The 27,241-nt window shown below is 41.0% G+C and overlaps 1 long non-coding RNA gene across 1 annotated transcript; it reads left to right on the plus strand.

The window, feature by feature from the left end:
* The first annotated feature begins 19 nt into the window (after nt 1-19).
* On the plus strand, nt 20-21,886 carry LOC116420767. Its single transcript, XR_004231191.1, has 3 exons — nt 20-339; nt 5,337-5,418; nt 20,631-21,886. It is a non-coding gene; the product is annotated as an uncharacterized LOC116420767 (long non-coding RNA).
* Nucleotides 21,887-27,241: the final 5,355 nt, after the last annotated feature.

Raw genomic sequence — 27,241 nt, forward strand, 5'->3', positions numbered from 1 at the left:
TCTTTTTCTCTCTCTTCCTCTCTCCTCCCTCCCCCCAGCTCTCCCTCCAGGTTTTTCCCCCGCCCCAAGAAAAATTAGGTAAAGAAAATGTTACAGGCTTAGTGGAGGTGGGGATAGGCCAGAAAAATATGGAACGGTTTTTTTTTTTCAGGAAAGGGGGAATGAGACGTGCCAAATTTAAGAAGGGATATGAAAAACGAGGATTGGATTGAATTGAGAATGGAGAAGGGATGCGACATGCCCAATTGCACCGGGGGCATGCAAATTGCGGACCGGATTCCACCCTGGAAAACGGAAGACTGCGTCATGCCCAATGCAGTGAGAACAAGAAAAAGCCAGGTCTGGATTTTCCCAAGAACTGGGTCGGTTTGGGAGCGGGGTGGTAAAGAAGGATGGATGGATGTAAAGTGGTTGATGCAGCGTGGGCAGGTCTCGGTTGCTCAGGCGGCTACATGCAAAGGGAAAAGACAAAATGCGGGCAGGATCCAGGTGTGAACGGATCTAGGCAAGCTTCTTGCACAGGGGATCAGCATAGAAAGGTTAAGATTTGGATTTTTAAGGTGATGAAATGGGACTGCCGGGAGGAAACCTCTGCTTGGGCGAAACCAATAATGAATGGAACTGAGCTAAACCTGGGACGGTCATATATCTAATCTGGAAGGCCTAGTATAGAAGACCGGATGCAGGCATTAATTCGATCAGGACTATGTTTTAGATGGGGTGTGGTGGGAGTTGAGGATAGTGTCTCAATAAATATCTCCTCTGTTTCTGGGAATCAGTTTTTGCTTCACAGGCGTAAAGAAAAACTCGGTTCTGGATTTAGCAAAAGGACTAGTATCCAGGCAAAATACATTGCTGCGGGCTGCTAGGAATAATTAGGACATGGCCTGGCTCTAGATTCCCAGGAATCTGCTAGAGGGATAGGGAAGAGAAAAAGGAGGAGGAAAAGAAGAAAAAGAGGAGGACGAGGAAAGGGGGAGGAGGACTAGAGGGGAAGGAGGAGGAGGACCTGGGTTCTGGGGCTGCAGAGCCACGAACCGCTACCCCCTGAGGTGCAGGGGAGGCAGCAGGACCCACCCCGGAACTGTGCACGGGAGCCCCGTTTGCAAAAACAATGGGAACCGCAAAACCTGGCCCAGATGTCCTAAGATGGACATCTCTGAGGAACAGACCTGTTTTGAGGGCGGGAGAAGGAGGGAAAGTGAGCTGTCACTAGGGGGAAGCCGTATGATGATAAGAGGTAAGGTCCGGTTAGGATCTCTGGAGACCGAACCGGGTCAGATTTCGGAATAAAAAGGGAGAAGGACCTAGGAGAGGTGGGGAAGAGCAAAATCTGGTCCTGGATCCCAGGGGGAAGGGAGCTCAGCTCTCCTGCAGACCTAGGTAACAGAAGCATAAGGTAAAAGCCAGGATGGATTTCATTACACCTGGAATAAGTGGTTCTGGTAACCAGTGGGAAACAAGACTGACGACCTAGGACAGGGACAAAGCTAGGTCGGGGTAATCGAAAAAGAATAGGAAGCTTGGGGGAAGGGAACAGTGCAAAACCAGGTCTGGATCTCTGGGGGAGGACTGAGATTCTACCCCCTCTTTTTTATGAAGGCTTTAGCTTGCAGTAGGAAGTAGTGGGAGTCGGGATGCACATAATTTTGGGGGCGGCTAACACCGAGTTTAAGAAGTGAGTATCCCTTAAAACCTGAATTGAAGATATGGGACTAGATGTCAAGAGTAGAACTCTCCGGGTAAAACTAAGGGTTTAAATCAAATCCCGACTTGGGGTATGCTGCCCCGGGCGGTAATACCACCTGGATCCTAAGAAGCAAATGGGAAGAGGGGACAGGGAAGTCAGGACACCTGGCTTTGATTCTCGCTCCTCACTTTGTATATTGTCGCGATTCCCTGCTCCAATTTCGTATTTTTAACATAGGATATAGAATCTCGGAGGTAGGAGTAAGGTTGGGTGGGTGGGGGGCGGGATTAGAGCAATAATTTGAACATCAATCTAGGAACACTTTCCCTCTTCCCAAGCTTTTCGTTCTCCTCTCTATTCATTATCTTTAACTTATCTTGTATATTTCTTGTTTGTACATAATTGTTTTCACCTCTTCCCCCCTCCCTTCTTTCCCCCCTCCCCATTAGACTGGGAATTCCTTGGGAGTAAGGATGCCTTTTTTTGCCTTTGGCAGGGAGTCTATCACATAATAGGTATTTAAATGCTTATTGAATAACTACTGGGGGTGGGGGTGGAGGAGAAGAGAGAAGAGGAAGGCCTTGGTCAGGCCTTTTCACTTATTCCAACGGTTCTTTCTCCAGCTTTACTTTCATAACCCCAAGGCAGAAGGCTGTCTCTAATTCCTTTTTGATTTCTGGAGCCAGGTAGGACTGGTCTCAGCCCTTATGTAATGGGGAATAGGGAAAGAATCGTAATACTATTACAATTCGTAATCACTAGTTTCAGAAGCGTTTTCAAATGAACAAAGCACTTTCCTGGCAGTGACCGTATGAGACAAGGTGATACCAAAATTGCATTTTTACAAAATGGGAGCCCTGGATCCCGTTTCTGTTCTATCTCTACCTCATTGAGGGGTGTGTGCTTGTGGACGTGGGTGCGTGTGTTTGGGATCTTCTTTCCTTTTGGGGCCTGTTTCCCTTCTGAAAGACACACCAATCAATGTTAGGTTAGCTGAGCGCTGAGATTCTCCATAGAAGAATCGTTCCATATTGGAGAAGCTTCCCAATCCGTCCCCTAGCCGTAGTGCCCCCAAAATCTCTACCCCAGAAACTGCTTTCAGTGATCCCATACTCCAGAACAGAAAGAAAAAAATATATATAACCTAATAACTGTAGCCTAGGGGATGCCGGGAGTTGTAGTCTTTCTGCAGATTTTCACAGGCGGCAGGGTCTTTTCCTCCCACTAAGGTCTCAGTATTGATGGTGTCGTTCTTGCTTTCCTCTCGCTCATTTTTCCCTTAAAGTACTACTGTCCTAGATCTGGCCTTCACCCGAAAGTGCTAATCATCCCCTCCCCCAGGCAGTGGAAGGCAAGATTCCCCTGAACTGGAAAAGTTTATATGGGAGAGGGGGAGGGGAGGGCGCCCATCTTTCTCTGCGGATCCAAAGACTGGAACAGCAGGAACTGGAAAGAGAAGGCAACGGGAGCAGATACTACGGGGGAGGGAAAGGACAGTGCGTTTACAGTGCCCTTGGGATCCAGGACTTTTCTCTCCTGTGTTTTACGGAAAATAGGGATGGGAGAGAAGGAATGGAGAGAGGTCCCACGAGAGTGGCTGAAAGCATTATCCTAAACTCCTTTGGGTGTAGATTGAAGTAGATCCCTCCTTCCCGAGGGCCAATGACTGCACTGAAGGGGCTTCAAAAGCATAGCCAGGCCAGTCTCCACTCTTCTACCCCTACTCCTGAATCCTTTCCCGGTCCACTCCGCGCAGGCCCATGCGCTGCCAGGACAGCAGCAGCAAGAAGTAGTCTGCAAGCAGGCTGTGGGCCAGCATCTTGGCCAGCTCTGGCTATGCACAGACTTGCACACGCGTGCAAGGAGCAGCTAAATGCCCCACACTGGCATGTCTCATGCTTCTTGCCCAAATGCGTACATGCTTTCGAGTGAGCAAATGTGCAGGCCTGAGGTAGCCTGAAAAGGAGGAGGGGGTGTGGATGGGAAGTAGGGAGAGAAAAAGAAGAGGAAAGGGAACAATGGGGAGAAGTATGGGGGGGTGGGATGAATGGGGGGGAGAAGGAACTATGAAGAGGGAGATAAAGGATAAAAGGATGAAGGGGAAGGGAGGCTAATAAAGAGGGAGAAGAGAGGCCAAAGAGCAAGCAGGGAAGGAGAGAGATGGGGGAGGAGGAAAGAATTTGAGGGAGACTAGAGAAGATTTGGGGGAGGAAGAAGGAAAAAGAAAAAGGGAGGGGAAAAGGAGGTAAAAACAGGAGGGAGGAGGAGTAGAGTGAAGGAGAAAAAATGGGGAGAAAAGAAAAAGGAAAATAGAGAAAGTAAAGGGAATGAGGCAGTGAAGTGAGAGGAAACAGGAGAGAAGAAAAAATGGGTGGAAGAGAAGACAGAAGAGGCAAGAGAAAAGGGAAGGAAGAGGGGGAAATGAAAAAGGGAGAGAGGGGATGGAGAATCTAGATGTGGAGGAAGGAGAGGAGAAAAGGCAAATGATGGAGAAGGAAGGACATCATGAGGTGGGAGGAGAAAAAAGTCAGAAGAAGAGAGGAAAAGGGATGATGGAGAAAGAAGGAAGATGGAGGGACAGAGAACAGTGGAGGTGCTGAATCAAGAGGGTATCAAAAATCCTCCTCCTACTTAGGGAAGGGAGGTCTAAAGGAATCCGTCTCTCCTACCTGCCCTAGCTGAAGAGAGGAGGAAACTCAGCTTGCCCTCCTTCCCTTCTGAGATCTCCCAAAAAAGTTTGGTGTTCTCATTTACTAGGAAGGAAATCTGTTATGGTGGAAATCTTTGGCAGGAGGCTGGAGGCCAAGGTTGCTAGCTAGAACTGCCAAAGATCCAAGGGAAATGCAGTTACTTTGTCTTGCAGACCTCCTGGACACTTTCTTTTCTCATTTTCTGTTCTGTCACCCAAAAGTTGAGAGACAGCATAGTTTGTAGATAGGCTTCTGGACTCGGAGTTGGGAAAGACCTGTATTTGAATGTTGCTTACAAACTGTGGGACTTTGGACAATCCAATTAAAACCCTTTGTGCCTCAGTTTCTTCATATCTGAGAGTCTGAAGTATTGGATTCGGTGGTTATTAAGGTTCCCTTCTAGCTCCAATTCTATAATCTATCTTCCCAACAGGGAAACAAATAGAGCTGTTTCTTCAGGGGCCCTTTTCTTCTACACTGTTCTTCCCTCCCTAGTAGCCAGGTACTGCTTTGCTGCTGCTCCCATGTCACCAGAAGAATGTTCTACCCCTGGGTAATGGAGAACAGAAGGCACTTCACCTGATTATATGATGGGCAAGCTAAGAGAACTCAACTGGAGGTGCTGTAAAGACTGCAAAGAAATTAGTGAATGTTTGGGGTGGGACATTGGAAAGTAGGGATAAAAGCTAAGAATAAGGTAAGAGGAGAAATGGAAGAGGAAATGAAGCAGGGAAGAGAGGAGAGGGGAATAGAGATAATGTGAAGTGGAAGTAGAACCTTTCCTTTCCCCCCCCCCATTTCCTCTTTCTCCCTTTCTCTCCTTCCTCTTTAACTTAAACCCTTATCTTCATTCCCTTTCCTCTTCTTTGTTCTCCCTCTCCTTCCTTTATCCACTTCCCTTTCCTCTTTCCATCCCTATGTGAATTTTCTTGTTCCTAATTCTATTGTCTCCATAGGTAAGAGGCTGACTGAAGATGTCGAAGAATAGGAAGCTCTTGCTCTTTTGCTTTGGACTCTGCAAGTCCAGGAGAGAATGAGGTGAAGAGCTGGGGAAGGGGGCAAGGGACTGGGAAGAAAGAGGTGATAATAAAAGGGGTTGAATGAGAAAATGTTGCCTTGGAAGGGAGTGTTGGGGAACCTGGAGGAAAGAAAAATCAGAAGGGGCAAAATTGTAGTGCTAGAGGGAAGAGGGAGAGGGCTAAAGAATAGGAATGGATTCTACAAGACTGAGAATGATTTCTGGTGAGCCTGTATTCAGAAGACTATCACTGCGAAGAGACTTTGAGGACTGGGAGGGGGACTCCCTCCCCTAGGGAGATTTGGGGGATTCCATACTTTCCTGACATGCAAGGCTTCATCACTGAAGAGCTAATGAGCCCTGAGCTCCTCAGATCTCATCCTGATGCAGGCTTTTCCTGACCAGCTCTGGGGGAGGACATGATACTTGGCACACAGGTAAGAGCTTGGTAGGGGATGGAGATAGGGCAGAGTTAACAAAGAGTTTTCTCATCCTGATACATCGAAGACTTTGGAGAAGAGAAGGGGCAAGTATGGGCATGTGCTTGAAGTATCTAAAAACCAGTACCAAAAAACTGGAAATTTGTGAGCCTAAACAGAATGGGGAAAGTGTTGGAGGGTTAGTAGATGTTACACAAGGATAGAATATGAGAATATGACAGAAATATGAAGTCGATGTTCTCTGGGTATCTGCATGATGATGCAGGGTATTTGTACTTGTGTGGGTGTATATATGTGTGCATGTGTAATTATATATCCATGTGTGAACACAACTAAAGTGCCTGGATGTGATTTATTTGTGCTTGTGGCTACTCAATATGCTAAATATGAGGACAGACTAAGGGAGCATAATGACTGTCTGAAAGGGTTCAGGACACTGTATGTGTCCTGGAAATGAAGAGGGATGGGGGAAGGGGGCTGCTGAAATAAATGGAAGGAAGAAAATACATCTCTGCTGCTCTAAGGAAAAATCTATGGCACATCTCAGCCCACTCTAACATCCCCTTACTTTGAAGCAAAATCTGGAGACAGGTGACTAACCAGTCAAAAAAGTGAAGAAGTTGATGTATAGGAAAGAGATTAAAGAATCCTTTTTTAAAGGAAGTAGTGACTGAGATAGGGATGGGAAGTCTTTGCTAGGCCCCTATGAAAAAGTATGGGGAGCTCTTAGCTGGTGGAAGGAGGATCTTGCTTCAGATAAGAAGACTTGGGGAGGGGTATCCTTTTCTCCCTCTACTGCTTGAGAGAACTTAGAGGTCACTCTGTAGACTGAACTTTCCTTTCTCCAGGAGATATTGGGCCTTTCCCTCTAGATCTCTTTCCCCCCAGCATCTAATTTCTTTATCAGCTCCCAGAGTGGAACAGATTTTTTGGGCAGAGTGATTAGTTTAACCGACACTTTCACCTTGCTGTTGTGTCTCACAAGTTAGGAACCGGGCAGTCAGAAAAAGAGAGGGACCTGAGGCTAGATCCTGCCACTTACTAGGGAGTCATGAAAGTCTTTTGGAATCCACATCCAGGGATGTGGAGGACAATTAAACATGCTTCCAGCCTAAAAGACAGGAGGACCTCAAGGCCAGAGGAACAAGGGGGAAAGTTAAAAACACAGATCTAGGTCCTTTCAGGATTAGATGGTAAATAGGGAACTGCCTTGGCAGGGACTGATAAACTTGGCAAAATGTAAGCTCCTTGAAGGCAGGTGGTATTTTCATTTTTATGTCCCCAGTGATTAGCACATTTTAGACATTTAATAAATGCTTATTGAATTGTTTAAGAGAAGCCCAAGGCATAGAGTTTCATAGCTCAACTTTAGAATATGTTAGAATTTCTTCAATGCTGGGAAACTGTATTAAGGGCATGAATGAATGAATGAAAAGGAATTGATTGAGCATTTACTATGTGTCAGGCACTCTGTTAAGCAGAATTACAAATATAAAAAGAGACATAGTCCTTGCCCTCAAGGAGCTTATATTAAGATAGGGAAAGGTTGTTTTCTTTGGAGGTCTGGTGATTAGCTTTTCAGAATAACTTTTTTTTTTTTTTTTTAATTCCTAGTGGAAGGAAACCCTACATTTTCATAAGAGGGTAATGAACATAATGATGTACATTTTTCCCCATCTAAATTCACAACATTTCCAGGAGAATGGTAGCTAGAAAAGGTGTAAAAGGGGAGGGAATGAAGCCTATAATAACATAACCTTAATGAATATAAAAGAAAAGCATGGTTTGGTTGAGATGTCTAAAAGGTCTGATTTGTACTTGGTAAACAATCAGCTGGTTTGGGCCTTTCTGGCTAGAGCTCTAAAGATTTGTGGATTAGCTTCTCTCAAGAGGGGGAGGGAGGGAGCTTGGAGGTCCTGGTCCAAGGAGAGAGAAGCAGGGTTGGGATAGTAAACAGCTGGCAAAATAGGCCTGGGGGGATGTCTGGATGGGATGTTAAATAGAAGGTGAAACATACAGAGGGGAAGTAGGGCATTAGAAATCCCAGGAATGAGGCAAGGTAGAAGGAGGGGACATAGGGACATCAGTAAGTTTCAGTGGTCACATTCACTTGAGTGGGTTCGCCATGGCCAGAGAGTCACCCCTCAGGAAATGAAACAAAGATCAAATCTGCAGCTGATTTAAGATTCCTGACTCTGAGCCGGAGCCAGGGAAAGGGGTGGGGAAAAAATACCCATCTGTTCTCCCTCTGATGGAATGTGATTTTTCACCAAGTCCTTAAATCCCTCTCTTCTCCTGTTTCCTCTCAGCAGCCTCAGTGACACGATATAAATTGCTGCAAATGACTTTTCCCGGCTGGTCGCAGTGATGTTTTAATAATGGTTCATTTTCTGCACTGAAAAATATTCCAGCAAGAAATTGTGCAAGAGGGGCTATGTTCTCTAGGTGACTGCATGACCAAAGTCCGTGTGTGTGTGTGTGTGTGTGTGTGTGTGTGTGTGTGGAAACAGAGGAAGGAAGGAGGGAGGGAGAAAAGGAAGGAGGAAAAAACAGAAAGGGAGGAAGAGAGATGGAGAGAGACGAGTAGAGAGAGGAGAAAGGAGAGAGAGAGAGAGGTGTTTGTGTTTGTGATGGCTTAAAGCATGGGTTCTGAAAGGCATTCTGTAGGTGAGCTCAGCTTACCTGCTGGCAGATGTACATGCCTGTGCTTCTGGCCTAGGTGTGGCCATGAGGTTGGGTCTGGATGTGTGTTGGGTCAATTCTTTCTAATGAATAATCCTGGAGATGAGTTCCAGAGCAGCACCTCCTTGTTTGCAGTTCAAAAGAATGAAGGGATCTTGTACTTTTCAGCCTCTGGAATAGGCATTCATGTATTTCACAGGGATCTAGGATCTCCTAAGGGGAAGTATCTGAATTCCAGAAGGCATCTAGGTAAGCCTATATCTGGACAGGAATCCCCTCAACAACATCCCTGACAAGTGGCCATAACAGTCTCTCTCAGTGAAAAAGAATCCACCAGTTGGCTAGAGTCTTTCCCTCTTTGAGCCTCAGTTTTCGTATCTGCAAATTAAGGGAGGAGAATGCTTTGAAGGCTCATTAGTAAAGTGTCATAAACTGAACAAGCACTCTACAAATTATTATTAGCTCCTTGAGGCAGCCCGTCCCACTCATGGAATTGTACTGATTCTTAGGAAATTTTTCCTTATAGCAAGTTAAAATCTTCCCCTCTATACCTTGTAGTTTACTCCTACTAATTTTGCCTTCTGAGGCCAAGCAGAATGAATTTAGTCCATCTCTACACGTGATAGCACACTTGTTCTCCTACTTCTCCAACTACTTCTTTTCCATGTCCTATTTTGGAATCCCTTATGTCTGTCCCCCAAAACTCTGTCCTGACTTTCTTTCTCTAAAACCTTTTACTTGGTGAACTTATCATTTCCCATGGATTTAATGATCGCCTCTCTGGAGATAAGTATCAGAGCTATAGGTTCAGGCTTAGTGTCTCTTCTGAACTCTAATCACCAAGTGCCTACTGAACATTGCTAATAGAATACTCCACAGTAATATAAATTTCAACTTCTCCAAAATAGAATTCATTATTTCCCCTTCAAAACTCACCTCTGTTCCAAACTTTCTTATTTCTGTCTTGGGTACCATCATCCTTCCTGTCACCTAGGTTTACATTGTCCAGGCTGCCTCCACTCTTTGTTCTCCCTCACTCCCGGCAACTGACTAGTTGCCAAAAAAATTTTTTCATTAAAGCTTTTTATTTTTTAAAACATATTCATGGACAGTTCTTCAACATTAGCCCATGTAAAACCCTGTGTTACAATTCCCCCACCTCCCCGTTCCCCTCCCCTAACTGGCAAGTAGTCGAATATATGTTAAACATAATAGAAATATATGTTAAATCCAACATATGCATTCATATTTATACAATTATTGTGCTGCACAAGAGAAAAAGTGAAGCAAAATAGAATGCAAGCAAACAAAACGAGTGAAAATGATATGTTGTGAACCATACTCAGTTCCCACAGTCCTCTCTCTAGGTGTTGATGACTTTCTTCATCACTGAACAATTGGAACTGGTTTGAATCATCTCATGTCCATCAGAATTGATTATCGTATAAATCTTGTTGTTGCCATGTATAATGATCTTCTGGTTCTGCTCATTTCACTCAGCATCAGTTCATGTAAGTCTCTCCAGGCCTCTCTGAAATCATCCTGCTGGTCATTTCTTACAGAACAATAATATTCCATAACATTCATATACCACAATTTATTCAGCCATTCTTCAATTGATGGGCATCCACTCAGTTTCCAGTTTCTGGCCATTCTTCAATTGATGGGCATCTACTCAGTTTCCAGTTTCTGGCCACTACAAAAAGGGTTACCACAAACATTTTTGCACACGTGGGTCCCTTTCCCTTCTTTAAGATCTCTTTGGGATACAAGCCCAGTAGAAACAGTTGGCAAATCTTGTCTATATCTGTTTCAGATGAATATAGGTATTTCTACATTTCTCCAATACATCCTTTTCTCTTTGCTTATATGGCCATCATTATTTTAATTCAAGTTCTCATCACCTCTTGAGACCAGGAGTCTCTTAACTTCACCCTGCTGCCAAACTGTTCTATATTCCTAAAGTACAGGGTAGATCATGGCAACTTCACTGGCTTCCAATTGACCTTTAGAAACAAATACTAACTTCTCTGTGTGGCATTCAAAAGCCTTTACAACTTGCCTCCAACTTCTCAGGCTTCTCATATATTGTTTCCTTTGATATACTTTTGGTCTGAACTGGCCAAATTGACTTTCTTGCTGTTTCTCACACATGACATCTCTGTTTTCCACCTCTGTGCCTTTGTATAGACTTTCTCTCTCTCTCTCCCCCATTCCTGAAATGTACACCCTCCTTACCTCTGTCCCTTAGAATCCTTATCTTCTTTCTGATTTCAGCTCAAGCTATATACATCTTTTGCTTTTCCCCCATCTTTTCAACTGCTATCTCCCTTCCCCCCAAATCTCTTATCTACTTTGTATATAATTTATATACATTGTACTTAACACAGAGATATTGTTTCCCTGTAAACTCCTTGAAAGTGAAGATTGTTACATTTTTTTTGTCTTTGAATTCCCCACTCCTAGCATAGTGCCTGACACATAGTTAGGGGCTTAATACTTGTGAATTCATTATTTCATTTACCTGAACACAGCTATTACACTTCTCAAACTTCTGTCCTTCTAAATCTCAATTTCTTCAGCTGTAAAATGGGAATAATAGAAGCTACCTTACAAGGGTATAGTGAAGATTAATAAATACATAATATATAATATAGTTATAATTTTCATATATTTATAGTATTTAGCAATGGATACATTTTTTTAGTTAAGCAGGGATAATTGACTTGCCCAGAATCATACAGTTAGTAAGCTTCTGAGATCAATTTTAAACTCAGGTCCTCCTGATTTCAGAGCTGGTACTCTATACACTACATCATCTAGCTACCTCTTAATTCTACATATCTTAAAGGAATTGCATATAACCTAATTTTGGACAGCTTTAATCACAGAGAAATTTTGTTTCTTTGTTTGTTTTTCCTGCCATCCAGCTGAAATGGCCTCTTTGATATTTCTAATCATCTTTCCTTATTCTGCCTTCTAGAACCAAACCAGACAAATCTAATCCTTTTTCCACCAGTTTGTTTTTATTTTGTCAGTGTTCTTGAGAAACTGATCCTTTGGACTGATCCCAATCCTTTAGATGGCATCCAATCAGTTCAGATCAAAGATGATATGATCAGCTCCTTGTTCCTGTCAGCTCTACCTCTCAAGTTCTAATGAGCTTTTTGAGTTTCCTCATCACATTTCTGACTCACATTGTGGTCTACTAAAACCCAAGATCTTTCTCAGACAAATGGCTAACCATTTATGAAGTTGATTTTCAGAACTCAAGTGTAACACTTTAGATTTGTCCTTATTAAATTTCATTTTATTCAAGTAAACACACTGTTTTGTCATGATCTTTTTGGATTCTAATTCTGTCTCCAGTGTATTAGTTGCCCTTTTGACTTTGTGTCATCTTCAGATGTGATGACCATGCCATCTATGCTAAGTTTCTGATAAAAGTATTAAGTAGCACAAGGGAAAACATATTGCCTCCAATGGAGATCTCCTCCCTAGATGGCTTTGAACTATTTAACAATAGCTCCTTGGAAAAAAAAAAAAAAAACCACAATGGCTCCTTGAGACTGGCCTCGCCTTCAACTGGCTCAAATCCATTTAATTGTTGTTCATGTGGTCCAATTTCTCCACCTTTTCCATGAGAATAGAATAAGATACTTTATCAAATTATTTGCTAAAATCTAAGTAGAGCACATTTAGAGAATTCCCCTCATTTACTAGTTCAGTAACCCTGTTAAAAAAAGAAATAAGGTTAGTCTGGTCTGATCTATTCTTGAAGCCAAGCTGGCTCTTTGGAATCATTGCATACTTTTCTAAATGTTCACTAACCGTCTTTTTAATTCCCTCTTCAAGAATTTTCTCAGGAATAGAAGTCGTTTATCAACTTAGGGTTTTCAGATCTCTTTTCTTCTTTTTGTTTGAAAATTGGGACAGTATTTACCCTTCTCTGGTCTTCAGGGCCAGTTGCCTTTTCTACGATTTTTCAAATATCACTGATATTTTTCAAATATCAGCATTCACATCCTCCAGACATATAGGTCATCTGGACCAGGTGATTTGAATACATCATGGGCCTATATCTACTCTCTTATTATCTTCTTACTTGTCTGGGTATTAGCTGCTCCTTGGCCATTTTTCTTTGGTCATTTCTAAAGCAAAGGTCATTCTTCTCTGCAGAAAAAACAAAATTGAACTAAGAACTGAGCCCCTCTTCCTTCTCTCTGCTATCAATTATCATCACCCCATCTGCCCTTTGCAATAGTCTTTTTCTCCTTGATTTTCCTCCCAAATGCTAATGTGCTCTAAAATACCAGTACTGTTATTTTTATCCTCAATCTGCAAAGAAGCAAGTTAGTTATAGGGGACACCAAGGTATCATAAAGATGTCTGACACCTTCTTTTTTAAATCTTGATTTTTTTTTTTATTTGATGTGGCCATTAGAATGATAGATGAAAGAAAGAAAGAAACTATGCCTGGGTGCTAGTATAACATCTGACAAAGTCTTTTTGAGATATCTTTTCAGATAAGATGAAGAAATGTAGAATGGTAGTATAGTTAGACACATTTGCAGCGAGGTGAACAATTGCATCTGAAAACTTGGTCATTACTATTAATTGTTAAATTGCTATTTTATGTTATAAAATCATTATTACATTATAATATTACTATTAAATTAATTAATTAAAATGTTGAGTTCCAAATTCTTTTACTATTTCTTTACCTATTGAGAAGAAAGGAACATGATGTCAATTATACATACATTATTTCCCCTTAGGATGTGAGCTCATTGCAAGTAGGAATTGTTTCATTCTTTGTATCTGTATTTCCAGTATTTAGTACAGTGCCCGACACAAACGCCACACTTAATAAAGACTATTGATTCTGTTATTGTTTGGCTTCCTACCTGTGTGACCTTGGACAAATCACTTCAGTTTTTTTTCCCTAAAGGATTGGGTTAGATTCCAAAGTGTTCTAGAAAATGTTTTAACAATCTCAGGACAAACTTTTAAGTTTAATCTTCAATTATTAACTTTTTCTCTGTCACTCTCTTAAGTTGACTTTAGACAATTAGCAAAATAACAAATCACTTGTAGTGTTTGCCCATGTCTGACTTGTAAATTCTCACACTGAAAATTTAACAATCAGCTCTCTCCAGCCCTTCTTCACATTCCTTGTTGGTCTGGATAGTCTTGAAGGTTCTTTCCAGCTCTAAATTTATGATACTATAATTGAATCATATTGGATGGAGGTCTGTTGATAACAAGGTATCACAGAGAAACTTGGAATCAGGGAGACTTCAGTTTAAATCTGACATAATTCCAGATTGTTCTCCAGGATGGTTGGATTCGTTCACATCCACCAAAAATGTATCAGGGTCCCAGTTTTCCCACATCCCCTTCAACATTCATCATTATTTTTCCTGTCATCTTAGCCAATCTGACAGATGTATAGTTGTCTTCTGGATATCTGAAGTGTTCATCTATCATACAGAAGGATTAAATTTGGGTCTAAGTAGGTAAAGGGAAAGGACTAGTTTAGTTCTGTCTTTATGTCTCAATTGGCCATCCCAATCCCATTCCAGATCTAAATCTATGCTCCAAAAGTAAAAATAGAACCAGCAAGTGGAAATGTCAGGGTAGCAAGTTTTGGCCCAATATACCATAGAAATTTTGAATTGGGGATACCCAGAATTAAGGATATCTTCCTGAGGCAGGGCTGGCATCAGGTGGAGACATGCTGCCTTAAGGTGAACCATTTGTGGATGTCTCAATTTTGGCAGCCTATCAACTGGAAAAGGCATAAGGCAATCTTGTTGGTATCCCCTTAACCCTGGGCTGTCTGCCACATAAACCATAGATCTTAGAGCTGGGAGGGGCTTCATGAGAGCATCTGAACACATGGAATCTTAATCAGAAAGAACCTTAAAGCTCATCTCATCCAGTCCAAAGCTAAATAAGAGCTTACTCTTCTTTGACAACCAGTGGCCATCCAGTCTTTGCTTGAAGAGCTCCAGAAAGAGGAAATCTCACAGTTTTCTGAGTCAATCTATTCTACTTTTACACAACTCTAATTGTTAGGAGTATTTTGCAACCAAAATTGCCCACTGTTTCTAGTCTGACTTTTTTTATGGTAAATAAATTTTCCCTCCTCCCTCTCTTCCTCCTAAAGACAGCAAGAAATCTGATATAGGTTATATGTGTATAATCATTTAAAACTTGTTTCCATATTAGTCATCTTTTAAAGAAAAATCAGAACAAAAGGGGAAAACCATGAGAAAAAAATAAAAATAGTATGTTTCAATCTGCATTCAGGCTTCATAGTTCTTTCTTTGGATGTTGATGGCATTTTCCATCACAAATCTTTTAGAATAACTTTGAATCACTTCATTGTTGAAAAGAGCCAAGTCTATCACAGATGATCATCACATAATCTTCTTGTTACTATGAAAATGTTCTCCTAGTTCTGCTCACTTCACTCAGCATCAGTTTATGTTAATCTTTCCAGTTTTTCTGAAATCTGCCTCCTCACTATTTCTCATAGAATAATACTATTCCATTACATTCATATACAACTTGTTTAGACATTCCCTAATTGATGAGTATCTTCCCAATTCAATATTCATCAGCATAAAAGAACACAGACAAAAATGCTGTTTTCCTGAACTAGGTTAGTTAGCCTCTCCTTAGGCAGGCTGGTGGCTGGTACCTCTCCTGAAGATACTTGATAAGCTTTAATCATGTTATATCTCAGAACGCTCAAATTCAAGTGACCCACCAGTCTCAGCTTCCTCTAGTACAAGGTTTGTACTGCCACATCTGATATATTCATAATTTCTACTACAGAAATATTCCATCATATTCATGTATCACAGTTTGTTTAGCCTTTCCACAAAAAGTGTTGCTATAATATTTTGGTGTATTTAAGATCTTCCTGTGTTTGACCTCCTTGGGGTATATCTGCATGTATATGTATATATTGTGTACATGTACATATATAGTAACAAGATCTCTTGACTAAAAGGCATTGGCATTTTAATCTTAATTTTTAAAAAGCAAAGTTTCAAATTGCTTTTTGGAACAGTTGTACTGATTCACAGTGCCACCAAAAGGGTTTTAGTATATGTCTTCCTATATTCCTTCCAATTTTGACAATTTCTAAATTGTGACACTTGTCCATTTGCTAAGTGTGTTTTGGAAAGATCTTTCATGTGATTCTTGCAATTTTCTGTGCAAATTTCCTATAACCACTTCACTGAAAAATGACTCTTGTGTTGTTATTACCCTATATATCTTGGATATCAGACCTTTATCAGAGACACTTAATTCCCAGTTGACAGTTTCTTTTCTTACAAAAGCTTTCCAATTTCATCTAATTGGACTTACCATTTTATCTTTTGTGTTCTCCTTCATCCTCTGTTTAGGTAAACATTTTTTTCCCCTCTAGTGGAATATTATTATACCATAAGAAATGAATAAGAAGAATTCAGAGAAGCTATATGAAGTGATACAGAAGGAAATAAGAACCACAAAAATCACATATGCAATGACTTCAACAAAAATGTAAATGACAAAAAAATTAATAATTATAATAAACAAACTTTTCCTCTGGAGAATAGTTAAGAAAACATCTTTCTTTCCCTTTATTGGAGAGGTATCAGACTAACATGGAGAATATTGCATATGCTATCAAACATCTTAGATATTTTGTTTAGTTCCTCCCCTCCCCTTTTTTAAAAAAGTTTTTATTGCAGGGGTGATGTGATGGGTAGGGGAATAGGAATAGATTATATTCAGAAATGACTTGATATAAAAACAAACCTCATTAATAATATGACATATTTTTAAAATTATCTTTTGTCATAGTTGTGGAAAATGTCACTATCTATTTTACTCTAATTTTTTAAAAATGACCATTTTAAGTTGAATAACAATTTTGGAACTTATTATGGTATATGATGTAAGATACTGACTGAAATCTTTTTTTTTCTTTTTTTTCACACACTATTCTCCAATTTTTCCAGAAGTTCTTGTCAAAAAAAAAAAATCATCCCCAATTATTGGATTCTTCATTTAAAGTTAAAGTAACTTGTACAAAATTACATAACAATCCTGAATTGAATTGAGAGTCACACAAAACTGATTGGATCTATCATGCTAGACTCAATTGGATCAATTCAGATCAGTCGGTCAGTTGCTCAGTTAGTCAATAAGCGTTTAAGTACCTACCATGTGGCAGGCACCGCATTAAACAATGAAAATACAAAAAGATGCAAAAGACAGTTTCTGCCCTCAGAGAACTTATGATCTAATCAATACCCAAAGGAAATATGTATAAACAAGCAGAATAAATAGGAAACAATTAACAAAGAGAAGATACCTAAATTAAGAGGGGATGTTAAATGCATTTTAGAATGTGGAATTTTAGTTGAGACTTGAAGGTCAGGAAAGCCAGGAGGTAGAGATGAGGAAAGAGAGCATTCCAGGCATGGGGGAAAGTCAGAGAAAATGCCTGAAGCCAAGTGATGAATCAAAGAGTACATGGTGAGAAGTAGGATATGTATGTGTAGAAGAAGCTGGATTATAAAAAGGTTTGCACACTAAACAGAAGATTTTATGTTTTACCCTGAAGGTGATATAGAGCCAATGGAGTTTGTTGAATAGGAGGTTGACATGGTCAGACCTATACTTTAGGAAAATCACTTTGGCAGTTCAATGGAGAACAGATTGGAGTGGGGAAAGACTTATGATAGGCACATCTGCTAGTAAGCTATTGCAATAGACCAATTGTGAGATGATGAGGCTAGTGATAGTATCAGAGGAGAGAGGGGTTGTATTTGAAAGCTGTTGGAAAAATGAAATCAGCCCTTGGCAACAGAATGAACATGAAAGGTGAGGGCACCTAGGATTATGAACCTAGGGGATTTGGGAGGATGGTGTTGCCCTCTACGGTAATAGGGGAGTTTAGAAGGGAGGAAGGTTTAAAAGAAAAAGAATGGGTTCATTTTGAATATATTGAGTTTTGGATGTCTACTGGAATCCAGTTTGTTATGTATGAAAGGCAGTTGGAGATGCATGACTGGAGATCAGCAGAAAGATTAGGGCAGGATAGATAGATTTGAGAATCAACAAAAAGTTATTTAAATCCATGGGAACTGATGAGTTCACCAAATGAAGTAGCATAGAGGGAGAAGAGAAGAGGGCCTAGATCAGAGCTTTGTGGGACACCCACAGGTAGAGGGTGTAACCTTGGGTGAAAATAGCTAAGAAGAGTACCAGGAAAAAGTGGTGTCCCAAAAACCTAGAGAGAAGAGAGCATCAAGGGGAAGAGAGCACTCAATAGTATCAAGATATCTAGGAAAATGAAGATGGAAAAAAATCCATTTTATTTGACAATTAGGAAATCATTGGTAACTTCAGAGAGAACAGTGTTAATGGAATGATGAGGTCAGAAGTCAGATTGTAAGAGGTTAAGAAACAAATAAAAGAAGAGAAAGTGGAATCACTTATTGTAGATGGCCTTCTCAAAGGGTGTAGTAACCAAGGATAGAAGAGATGAGATGATAGCTATCAGGGAAGGACCAGGTGAGAATTTTTTAAGGATGGGAGCTACATGGACATGTCTGAAGGTAGTAGGGAAGGAGCCAATAAACAGGGAAAAGTAGAAGATAAGTAACAGTGGGGATGAGAGAGGGGAGCAATCTGTTGGAGAAGGTATGATGGAATGGGATTGCTTGTGTAGGTAGAAGGCTTTGCCTTGCTCAGAACTAGGGCCACCTCTGTGTGAGACAGAGGCAAAAGAATAGATAATGGCAGAAGGCTTCTGAGTCATAGAGATGAGGAGGAAAAGAAAATAAGGATCTTAATGGAATGGTTTCAAATTCTTTTTTTTTTTTTTTTTTTTTTTTTTTTTTTGGTAAAACATGAATCAAAGATCTCAGCAAAGAGTGGGAAGCATAGGATATTTGAGGAGGGATGTAAAGGTTTGGAAGAGCCACTCTGGAGAGTGGGATAGTGACTTAGATAGTAGGATTGCTTAGCAGTAGTAAGGGTCCAATTGAGGTTGTATAATATTGATTGTAGTGTATCCAGTCAGAATATTGCATGATTGTCTCCACCTTTGTTAGGTGTATAAGAGTAAATGTGGCTGATAGTGAGATTATTCAAGACTGAGGCTTGGCAGTTGATGATATGATAAGGAGGCCAGGGACTCAACTGGTTGATCAAGGGTTCAAGATGAGGGAAAGAAGAGAGAATGTCTAATGTAGGGTCTATGGCCTGGAAGTGAAGTGAGGGGTTGAGAGACTGGAGGTCACAATATGAATGAAAAATAGGGTTTGGTAAGGAAAGAAGGAGAGATGAAAAGCCATAGCCAGAGAAGAGGTTTTCAGAATTCTTCAGCTGGAAGTGATACCTTTGTAAATAATTGTAAAAAGCCAGGGTACACCATTATTGTTTATAGCTGATGTAGAGTAAAAGAGTAGCTTGTAGAAGTTGAGAGGGGACAGAGCCAAAATGGTAGAGAGTAGACAGGTCTTGAGCTCTTCTTGACTTCCCTCAGATCAACACCAGGTCAAGCCTCTGAACTGGTTTTGGAGTGACAGAACACACAAATATTTGGAATGTATCAAATTTTCACAAAAGATATTTTTGAAGAACTTCAGAAAAGGTCTGTTTTAATCGGGCACTGAGGGAGATAGATGGATGAGGGCAGGGACAGTGCAGGGACCCAAGGTGGTGTGGTGTTCTGTGCACTGGGGGAATCTACTATTAGGCTCTTAGCCAAAATACAGCAGTCTTGGCTACTCTGTCCTGGTTCAGAAGCTAGTGGAATAGCGAACTAGCTATGAGACATCCAACTCCAAAAGGCAAACAATGAACCCCAGAATAAGGAGAGACTTGGTCACATCCACCCAGTACAGGAAGGAAATCAGTAGCATTGGCTTCAGGGCAATATGAAGCTGCTCTTGCCTGTAGAGAAACCTTGGGACAATCTCCTTTTTGCCCTAAGAGCAGACCTCAACCTTTAAAAATGAAGAAAAAGCAAAAATAACTCTGACCATAGATAGCTTTTAATGGAGACAGAGAAGAACAAACTTCAAACCCTGAGGTCACCAGATGAAGCCCCAAAGGGTGATATGAGTTGGTCTCCATCTCATAAGGCTCTCTTGAAAGAATAAAAAAAAAAAGGAGTTGAGTAGATTAAGGAACTGAGTGGTTAGAGTGTTTGAGAGAGAGTATGTATGTCAAAGCCTCCTAGCATGGGGAGGACAGAAAAATGATGAATTAAATATAGAACTCAAGTGACGAAGGAAGAAGAATGACCTAGAAGTCTACAAATAATAACTAGAGAATTTTGATTGGGCCTCAAAGGAAAAAAGGTTACCTGAGAGATGGAGGTAAGGAGAGAACCTGGACGTGGCAAGAGGAAGAAAGGAGTATTTCAACTCCCTTCCACCTCAACCAGTGAGCCTAAGGAATGAATGAAAGTCTAATCAGTACTAGAAAGGGTGGCTGTGGAAGTTTTGTCTTCAGTGAAGAGGCAGGTCCCAATAATTTCTAGAAAATGGAAAGAATGGGAGAGAAAAAAATTTTTTAATGAAAAAAAGTTTGTTGCTATGAAGCAGGTATTCCAGAGAGCACAATGAGAGGAGTAGGTTACATTTGGTTGGGATTTTGGATTAAGATGGTTAAAAAGGGTGGAAATAAATTATCAGGTGGCAGGGGGATGAGGAATAGTGATGATGACTTTGATAACCTACAGGGATTTAGATGAAAATCCAGGATGTGTAGGAAGGAAGAGTATTTTATTTATTTTTAATACACATTGTTTTATGAATTATGTTGGGAGGGAAGAGTATTTTATTCATGGAGTGGAAGGTGCTCCTCTTTCTCCCAAAAGAGACTAGAGATCAGTTAAAAGAAATTCAAAGCCCCAGATGGAAGGTGTTTGGTCAAATGGAAGTTCCCATTTCACTTCTCTTCTATCTGAAGTCTGGAAATTAGACAGAAGATGGTGCAGCAGGACGCAGTGTGATAGGAGATGGAAACTGAACCTCCCTCAGCAGGAGCTGGATACCCCACCAACTTTCTGCTTACTCTTCCTTCAGGACACAGGCACACCTGAAGATGGAAGATTAGCCACCAGAAGTGAAGGTCGCTCCTCTTCATCTGGAGGAGATCAGGTAATCAAAGCAGAAGATGGAAATTGCTGTGCCCTGGTACAGATGGAAATCACCCTTTGTTCCTTTCCCTCAGGGGATACATACAGCCGGAGATGGAAGGCATGTGGTCAGAAGAAGGTAGGTTCTTCTCATCTGAGGTACAATAGGAAGTACAAGTCTCACAGGTACAGGGGGAGATGAAAATAGAATTGACACAGATGGCAGTCCTCCCTCCTCCACCTTTGTTACCAGATCTCCCATTCTTGATGTTAGAGATGTAGATGAAGATTTTGAAGCTTTAACTTGGGATCCAGGGCATAAAATGTCATAAAATCATCCACCAAATGGATCTATATTTTATGAAAGTTCTGAGATAGGTGGTATAGGGGATCCATTAACGTAAAAGATGGTTCTACCTTCAAGGAGCTTATATCTAGTTGGAAAGAGAAGACCCTCACATGTCAAATTTTTTTTTAGTTTACTGCTCAAATAGTGGCACAGAGAGCAAAAATTTTAAAATAATTAGCTCAACACCCAATTAGTGGCAGAGACAATAAATAAAAATAATTACTTCAATGCCTAATTAGTGGTATAGGCAATAAATTAAGAATAATTAGTTTGATGCCCAATTAGTGGTATGGTTAGTAAATAAAAATAATTAGTTCAATGACCAATTAGTGGTATAGACAGCAAATATTATTATATCAGATCAGAGGAGGGAGTGTTCATTGGGGGCTGGTGTGGTCAGACAAGGCTTCCTGGAAGAAATGGAACTTGGTCTGGACATTAAAAGATGGATATTTGATCAGCTGTAAATGGAGATAGAGGTAGAAATAGGAAGGAACATTCAGGGCACAGAGACAGGACCAGGCCAACAGGAGTAGAGGATTCAAGACACAGAATATTTTGATTCATCACAGGATTTGTAATTTTAGAGTTTCCCCCCAATGAAAAAGATTGCCACCCACTGCTGCCTTCTCATCCTGTTCCCACTTATATTCACTTTTAGGTCTTCTTCCTACTGAGGATTGGCCCATTGTAATGGAGGCTGCCTTCTGGGCCTTTTAACATTTTGAAGGTACCAGAGTAAAACTCATGCTGTCCATCTGTTATTCTGTATTCCCATACTCATATTTCCTTAGTGATATATCCCTTATGTCAATGGGACTAAATGTGAACAGATCCCTGTTCCTGGATATTGACATGGAAAATCAAAAATTTTATTTTCTATGTTGTATTTTATTTTTATTTGTTTTGTTAAGCATTTCCCAATTACATTTTAATCTAGTTTGGGCTGCCCTCCTCTGGAGGGCATAGTGTTTGTTACATCTACCTCATATCACTCATTGTACGTAAGCATATGTATTCTATACTCCTCCATTGCCTTTTGGGTGCCCGAGTACCCACTGTTTGAGTAATCTTCCTAAGGTGCAGATGGGACTATGTTACTTCTCAATTCAAAGATCTGCAGTGGTTCCCCATTGCTTTAATGAACATTTATTCACAGAAGCTCTATCGGCAAATGTTATAGCTCCCTCACAGTCCAACTTTCCTTTACAGTCTTATTTCTATTAGATACATCTGTGTGTGGATCGTTTAAATCTGTAGACATGGTTTGATGATGGCATAAATAGATATGATTTGAGAGTTGACTCATCTTTTCAGAGTAGGAAAAGGGCAGTACTCTTTATATAAACTATATGGTCTAAGGGGGCAAGGGAATGGGAAGGAAAGAGGGAGGAATAAAATTTCTAATTCAAAAATGAAAAAAAAATTAAAAACTGTTTTAACATGGATTTGGGGGAAAATAAAATGTTATTAAAACAAGAAAAGAAAAAAAGAAAAGAAAGAGGAGGGGGTGGAGAGGTAGGAAATGCCCTGGACCACTTAGGCAATGCAATTTTCCCTTTAGTCTCCAAGAGACCCCTCAAGTTAGAATTAAATTTGCCACTCCTTAAATAACTCTTGGAGGATGATAGATTCATAACAAAAGCCCATTCCCTTATCACTCTTATGGGATAGGTTAGTCTTCAGATTTCATTCATTAGCTCTACCTCTCATTCAGTTAATCAATAAGCATTTATTAAGCACTTACTATGTGTCAAGTATTGTGCTAAGCACTGAAAATACAAAGAAAGCAAAACATGGTTCTTTTCCTCAAAGAACATACATTATAGTGTTGGAGACAATAAATAAGTAGATACACATGATATATATATATACACACAGAGTATATGAAAGCATTCTGAAAGTGGAAGGCATTAGAAGCAAAAAGCACCAAGAAAGCCTATTGAAGAAGATTAGATTTGAGCTTAGTCTTAAAATAAGTCAGAGAGGCCAAGAAGCAGAGGTGAGGGACTATAACATTCTGAATATAAGGGACAGTCAATGTAAAGTTATAAAGATGGGAGATAAAATGTTGTAAGCAGTCAATTAAGGAACTGCAAATGGGCCAGTTACATAAAAGATCATCACACATAGAGATTAGTGAGTAAACCCATTATCTGAGTAAAATACCAAGTAGAAATTGGAGAAATTCTCTAGACTAGAATATGTAAGAGAATATAGAAGAGCAAATGAGCTCTTCATTTGGGAAAAAGATAAGATCTTACCTCAAATTATAAGTGAAATGATCTCACCCAAGGGAGATGTTCTCTTAGTACACCCTGGAGATCAAAACTATTATAGGAATACTCTCATGTGTATCTTTGTCTCAAAGAGCTCAACCTCTCCCTCTCCCCCTCCCCTTCCCTACCTCTTCTCCCTGTCCCTATCTCTCTCACTCCGTCTGTGATCATGTCACCCCATCTCTACACAATAAACTCTAGTGGTTCCCTATTGTCTCCAAGATCAAATATAAAATGTTCTATTTGGCATTCAAAGCCCTTCATTACCTAGCCCCCTTCCTACCTTTCCAGTTTTCTCAGACTTTACTTTTGGTCTAGTGACATTGGCCTCTTGGTTGTTCCATGAACAAGATACTCCATCTCTCAGCTTTGGGCATTTACTCTAACTGTTCCCTGTATTTGGAACACTTTCCCTCCTCAACTTTGCCTATTATACCCCTGGCTTCCCTTATATCCCAACTAAATTTCCATCTTTTCTCTAAAGTCTTTCTCAGCCCATCTTAATTCTAATATCTTCCCCCTATTAATTATTACCTATATGTATTGTATATTTTTATTTGTACATTGTCTCCTCCACTAAATAACAAGCTCCTTGGGTAGGAACTGTCTCTTTTTGTATTTCTATCACTTAGCACAAAATCTGGCATATAGTAGGTGCTTAATAAATATTTATTAATGTATTGGTTGATTTATAGTATCAGTAGATAGTTTTTAAGAAATGCTGTGACTGTAAAAATGCATCATTCTGTGGTCATGTATAGCACTGCTGAAATAAACTAGACTGGGTTCTTCTGTAAAAGATTTAAAGCCCTCCATGATCTGGTACCAGTATTCCCAGATTTATTTTATATTTCTTTCTTTCACCAACACTCTCCAAACTATCCTACTTAGAGTTACATATACATGATATTTCATCTCCTGCCTCTATGACTGTTCACAGATGGCCCGCCCCTCACAACCCATGCCTGGAATGTTCTCCCTCCTTACCTCCATCTCATAAGATCCTTCATTCTCTTCGAGATTCATCTCAAGTACCAGCTGCTTGCTATACACAGGCTTTTCTGATTATCCACTCTTATAACCCATCCTCCCAAATTACTTGGTGTTCACCTTGTGTACTTTCTTATCTGCATATATGTCGTTTTCCTCCAACCAGAAATTGCTTTTGTATTCCCAGCATCTAGCACAGATCCTGGCATATACGGGGTAATGACAAAATACTTACAAGGCATCAGATAACGAGTCCATCACTGGGAGAGTGCTCAAAGCCTTTCTCTTTCCGCAGCTGCTACCTGGTGGGATATCCCACAAGAACTCAGCATCATTTTTACCCTATGGCAGAGACATATCTTAGTGGAGGTGAATAATAGCTTTCACATAATACAGTAGCTGCTTAAAGTTTACCTTTAGAAGAAAGACAGTGCAAATATTCTAGGTCCTATTTTAAAGTTGAAGAAGATGAGGTCAGAATGGTGGAATGTTGTACTTGGTGTCACAGAGCTGGTAATCATTAGCAATCAGGGCCTGCACTAGCAGGACTTGTGTCTGACTTCAGGACCAGTACGGTTTCCTCTATACTGGGCTTCTTCAGTGAATGAATGAACAAATGAACGAACGAATGAATGAATGAAGGTGATATTCACGTTTTGTCCAGTCATTAGAAACACATGACCCCCTGACCGCTGGCTCCAGCCTGTGCCTCTCCTCTCTCCTGCCCAGCCCAAGGTGGGCAGTCCCCCTATAACCAGAGGGGAGGGCATTGGAGATTCTTCACAGGTGTTTGCAGCCCCCGCCTCCCACCCCACCCCCACCTTCCCCACCTGGGGGGATGAAAGGTCCCAGGCAAGTAGATCCTTCCTAATTTTGGCAAACCCAGCGGGCAAGGGGGAGAGCTATGCTTCTCCCCCCCGACTGTGGCTGAAAGGGAAACAGCTGGGGTTGGCTAGCCAGCCCCGGCTCCTGCGGCACACGGCCCAGCCCCTGATGGCAGCCGAACGCCTTTCATCCTCAGCACTATTGTTCAGAATTAGCGGAGCTGCCATTCAGGGCTTCAAATGCAAAACCGCTCCCTGCCGGACAGGAGCCAGGGGGAGCCAGGGGAGCTGAGTGGCCTCTGCTCAGCTTTTAATAGACCAAAGGACCCTGGCAGTTTAGCTCTTTTTCCTAATTTAAAGCTATTTTCAGTCGTTTGGAAACTCCCCTGTGGTGGAGCAAGAAGGCCAGGAGAGGGGGGTTGAGAGATGGGGGACTTGAAACTCTCTTCTGGATCTCCCCTTCCCTTTTCTACAGGAGGCTTGTCACAGGATTGTCTAGGAATGGGCTAAAAGGAAAAAAAAAAAAAGCAAAGGAGAATCTCTGTGTTTGGGAAGAGGATCCAGGTTACTGGGACTTAGGCCTCTGGGTCAGGGGTCCAACATTGGAGAGGAACACAAAATTTAGAGCTAGAAAGGACTCTCAGACATCATTTAGCTTAGCTCTCTCATTTTACAGGTCAAGAAACTGGGCCCAGAAAGACCATATAGACTCATCCAATGTCACGGATAGTAAATTTCAGTCAGGACTTTCAAGTCCAGAGCTCTTTGGGCTACACTATAACACAAAGTGCTTCTTTTGATCCTGCTTCTGTTCCATAGCTAAGAGCAAAATTCAAAGGTCACCACCTGCTCTGCCAGTGGGCTGCAGGCTGTCTAGAAAGATCAAATTGAATTCCTCTTTCTGTCTTAAGAAAGGACAGCCCTTTGGGACAAGCTCCGAGATGGAGGTTGCATGCAGTCAACTGAAGAGGTAACAATGAAAATTGAAAATCTGGTTTTCGAGTCTGAAGCTTTGAATTCAAATCCAGCTTTAGTCACTATCTATGGAGCCTTAGGAAAGTTTGTTTTCTTATCTGTAAAACAGCTGCTAAAGATCTTTCCAGCTTTAGAGTGATGATTTTATAATTTAAACCTCCAAGTCTTCTGTCCCAATCTTCTAAACCCAGGGAAAGGGAAATTACTGAGAAAGATACCCAAATCATCCAACAAGAAGGGAGAAGGAAGTCCAAGTATTTCATGATTAAATATTGCAATACTAGAAATAGAGAGCCACCTCATTAATTCCTTCAACAAACACCCATTAAGTCTCTCTCCTATTTCTTTGATTCTTTCCTAGCCTCATTTCTTCCTTCTCTTTCTCCTTCTCTTTCTCTGCTTCATCTTTGTCTCTCTAACTGCTTTCCCCAGCAAGAGGACTCTCACCAGTGAATTTCTCCAGATATTACATACAAATACTATGCCAGGTACCAGGGATACAAAGATAGAGGTGACAACTGACCCCACTCCTAAGGATTTTATAATGTATTAGGAGGAAATACATTTAAGGAGCAATGTGGTATTATAGAAAAGATTACTGAGCTTAGATTCACAAAATCCTGGCTCTGACACTTACTACCCAGGTGTCCTTGGGCTGGTAATTTAATCTGTCTGGAGGGGTTGGACTCTAGATTACCTCTAACACTCTATCTCTAAATCCCATTATATAGACAAATAACTGTGGTATCTAGTTAATGAGAGAAGAGCAAAGTCCTAGCTAAGTGATGAGGAAGAGTCTTATCCAGGGAAGATCCATCATCAAGGAAGGCTTAAAGGAGATGGAACCAACTCTCCCAACCCAAGAAGGATTAAGGAAGAAGGTTACATAATACAGCCCTTTACAGTCAGAGGTGGTTGTGGGTACAGCCCTTGGGGGTACCCTTCAGATTGAAGGTAGCCAGGCAGTAATTACAGCATACTGCCCCTGCCATGCCAGGAAGAAGATGGATGACATGCGGTGGAAAGCAGAACCTAGCCAAGCTCTGTTCTCTCTCAGCCTGGTACCCCTCATGTGTGGGAGGCAGAGTAATGGGGTGAAGCCAGGCTCCATCCTCAGGCAGACAGGAGGGGGCCTTCTTTG

Source organism: Sarcophilus harrisii, chromosome 1 (genome assembly GCF_902635505.1).
Source record: "Sarcophilus harrisii chromosome 1, mSarHar1.11, whole genome shotgun sequence".
NCBI classification, from domain to species: Eukaryota; Metazoa; Chordata; class Mammalia; order Dasyuromorphia; family Dasyuridae; genus Sarcophilus; species Sarcophilus harrisii.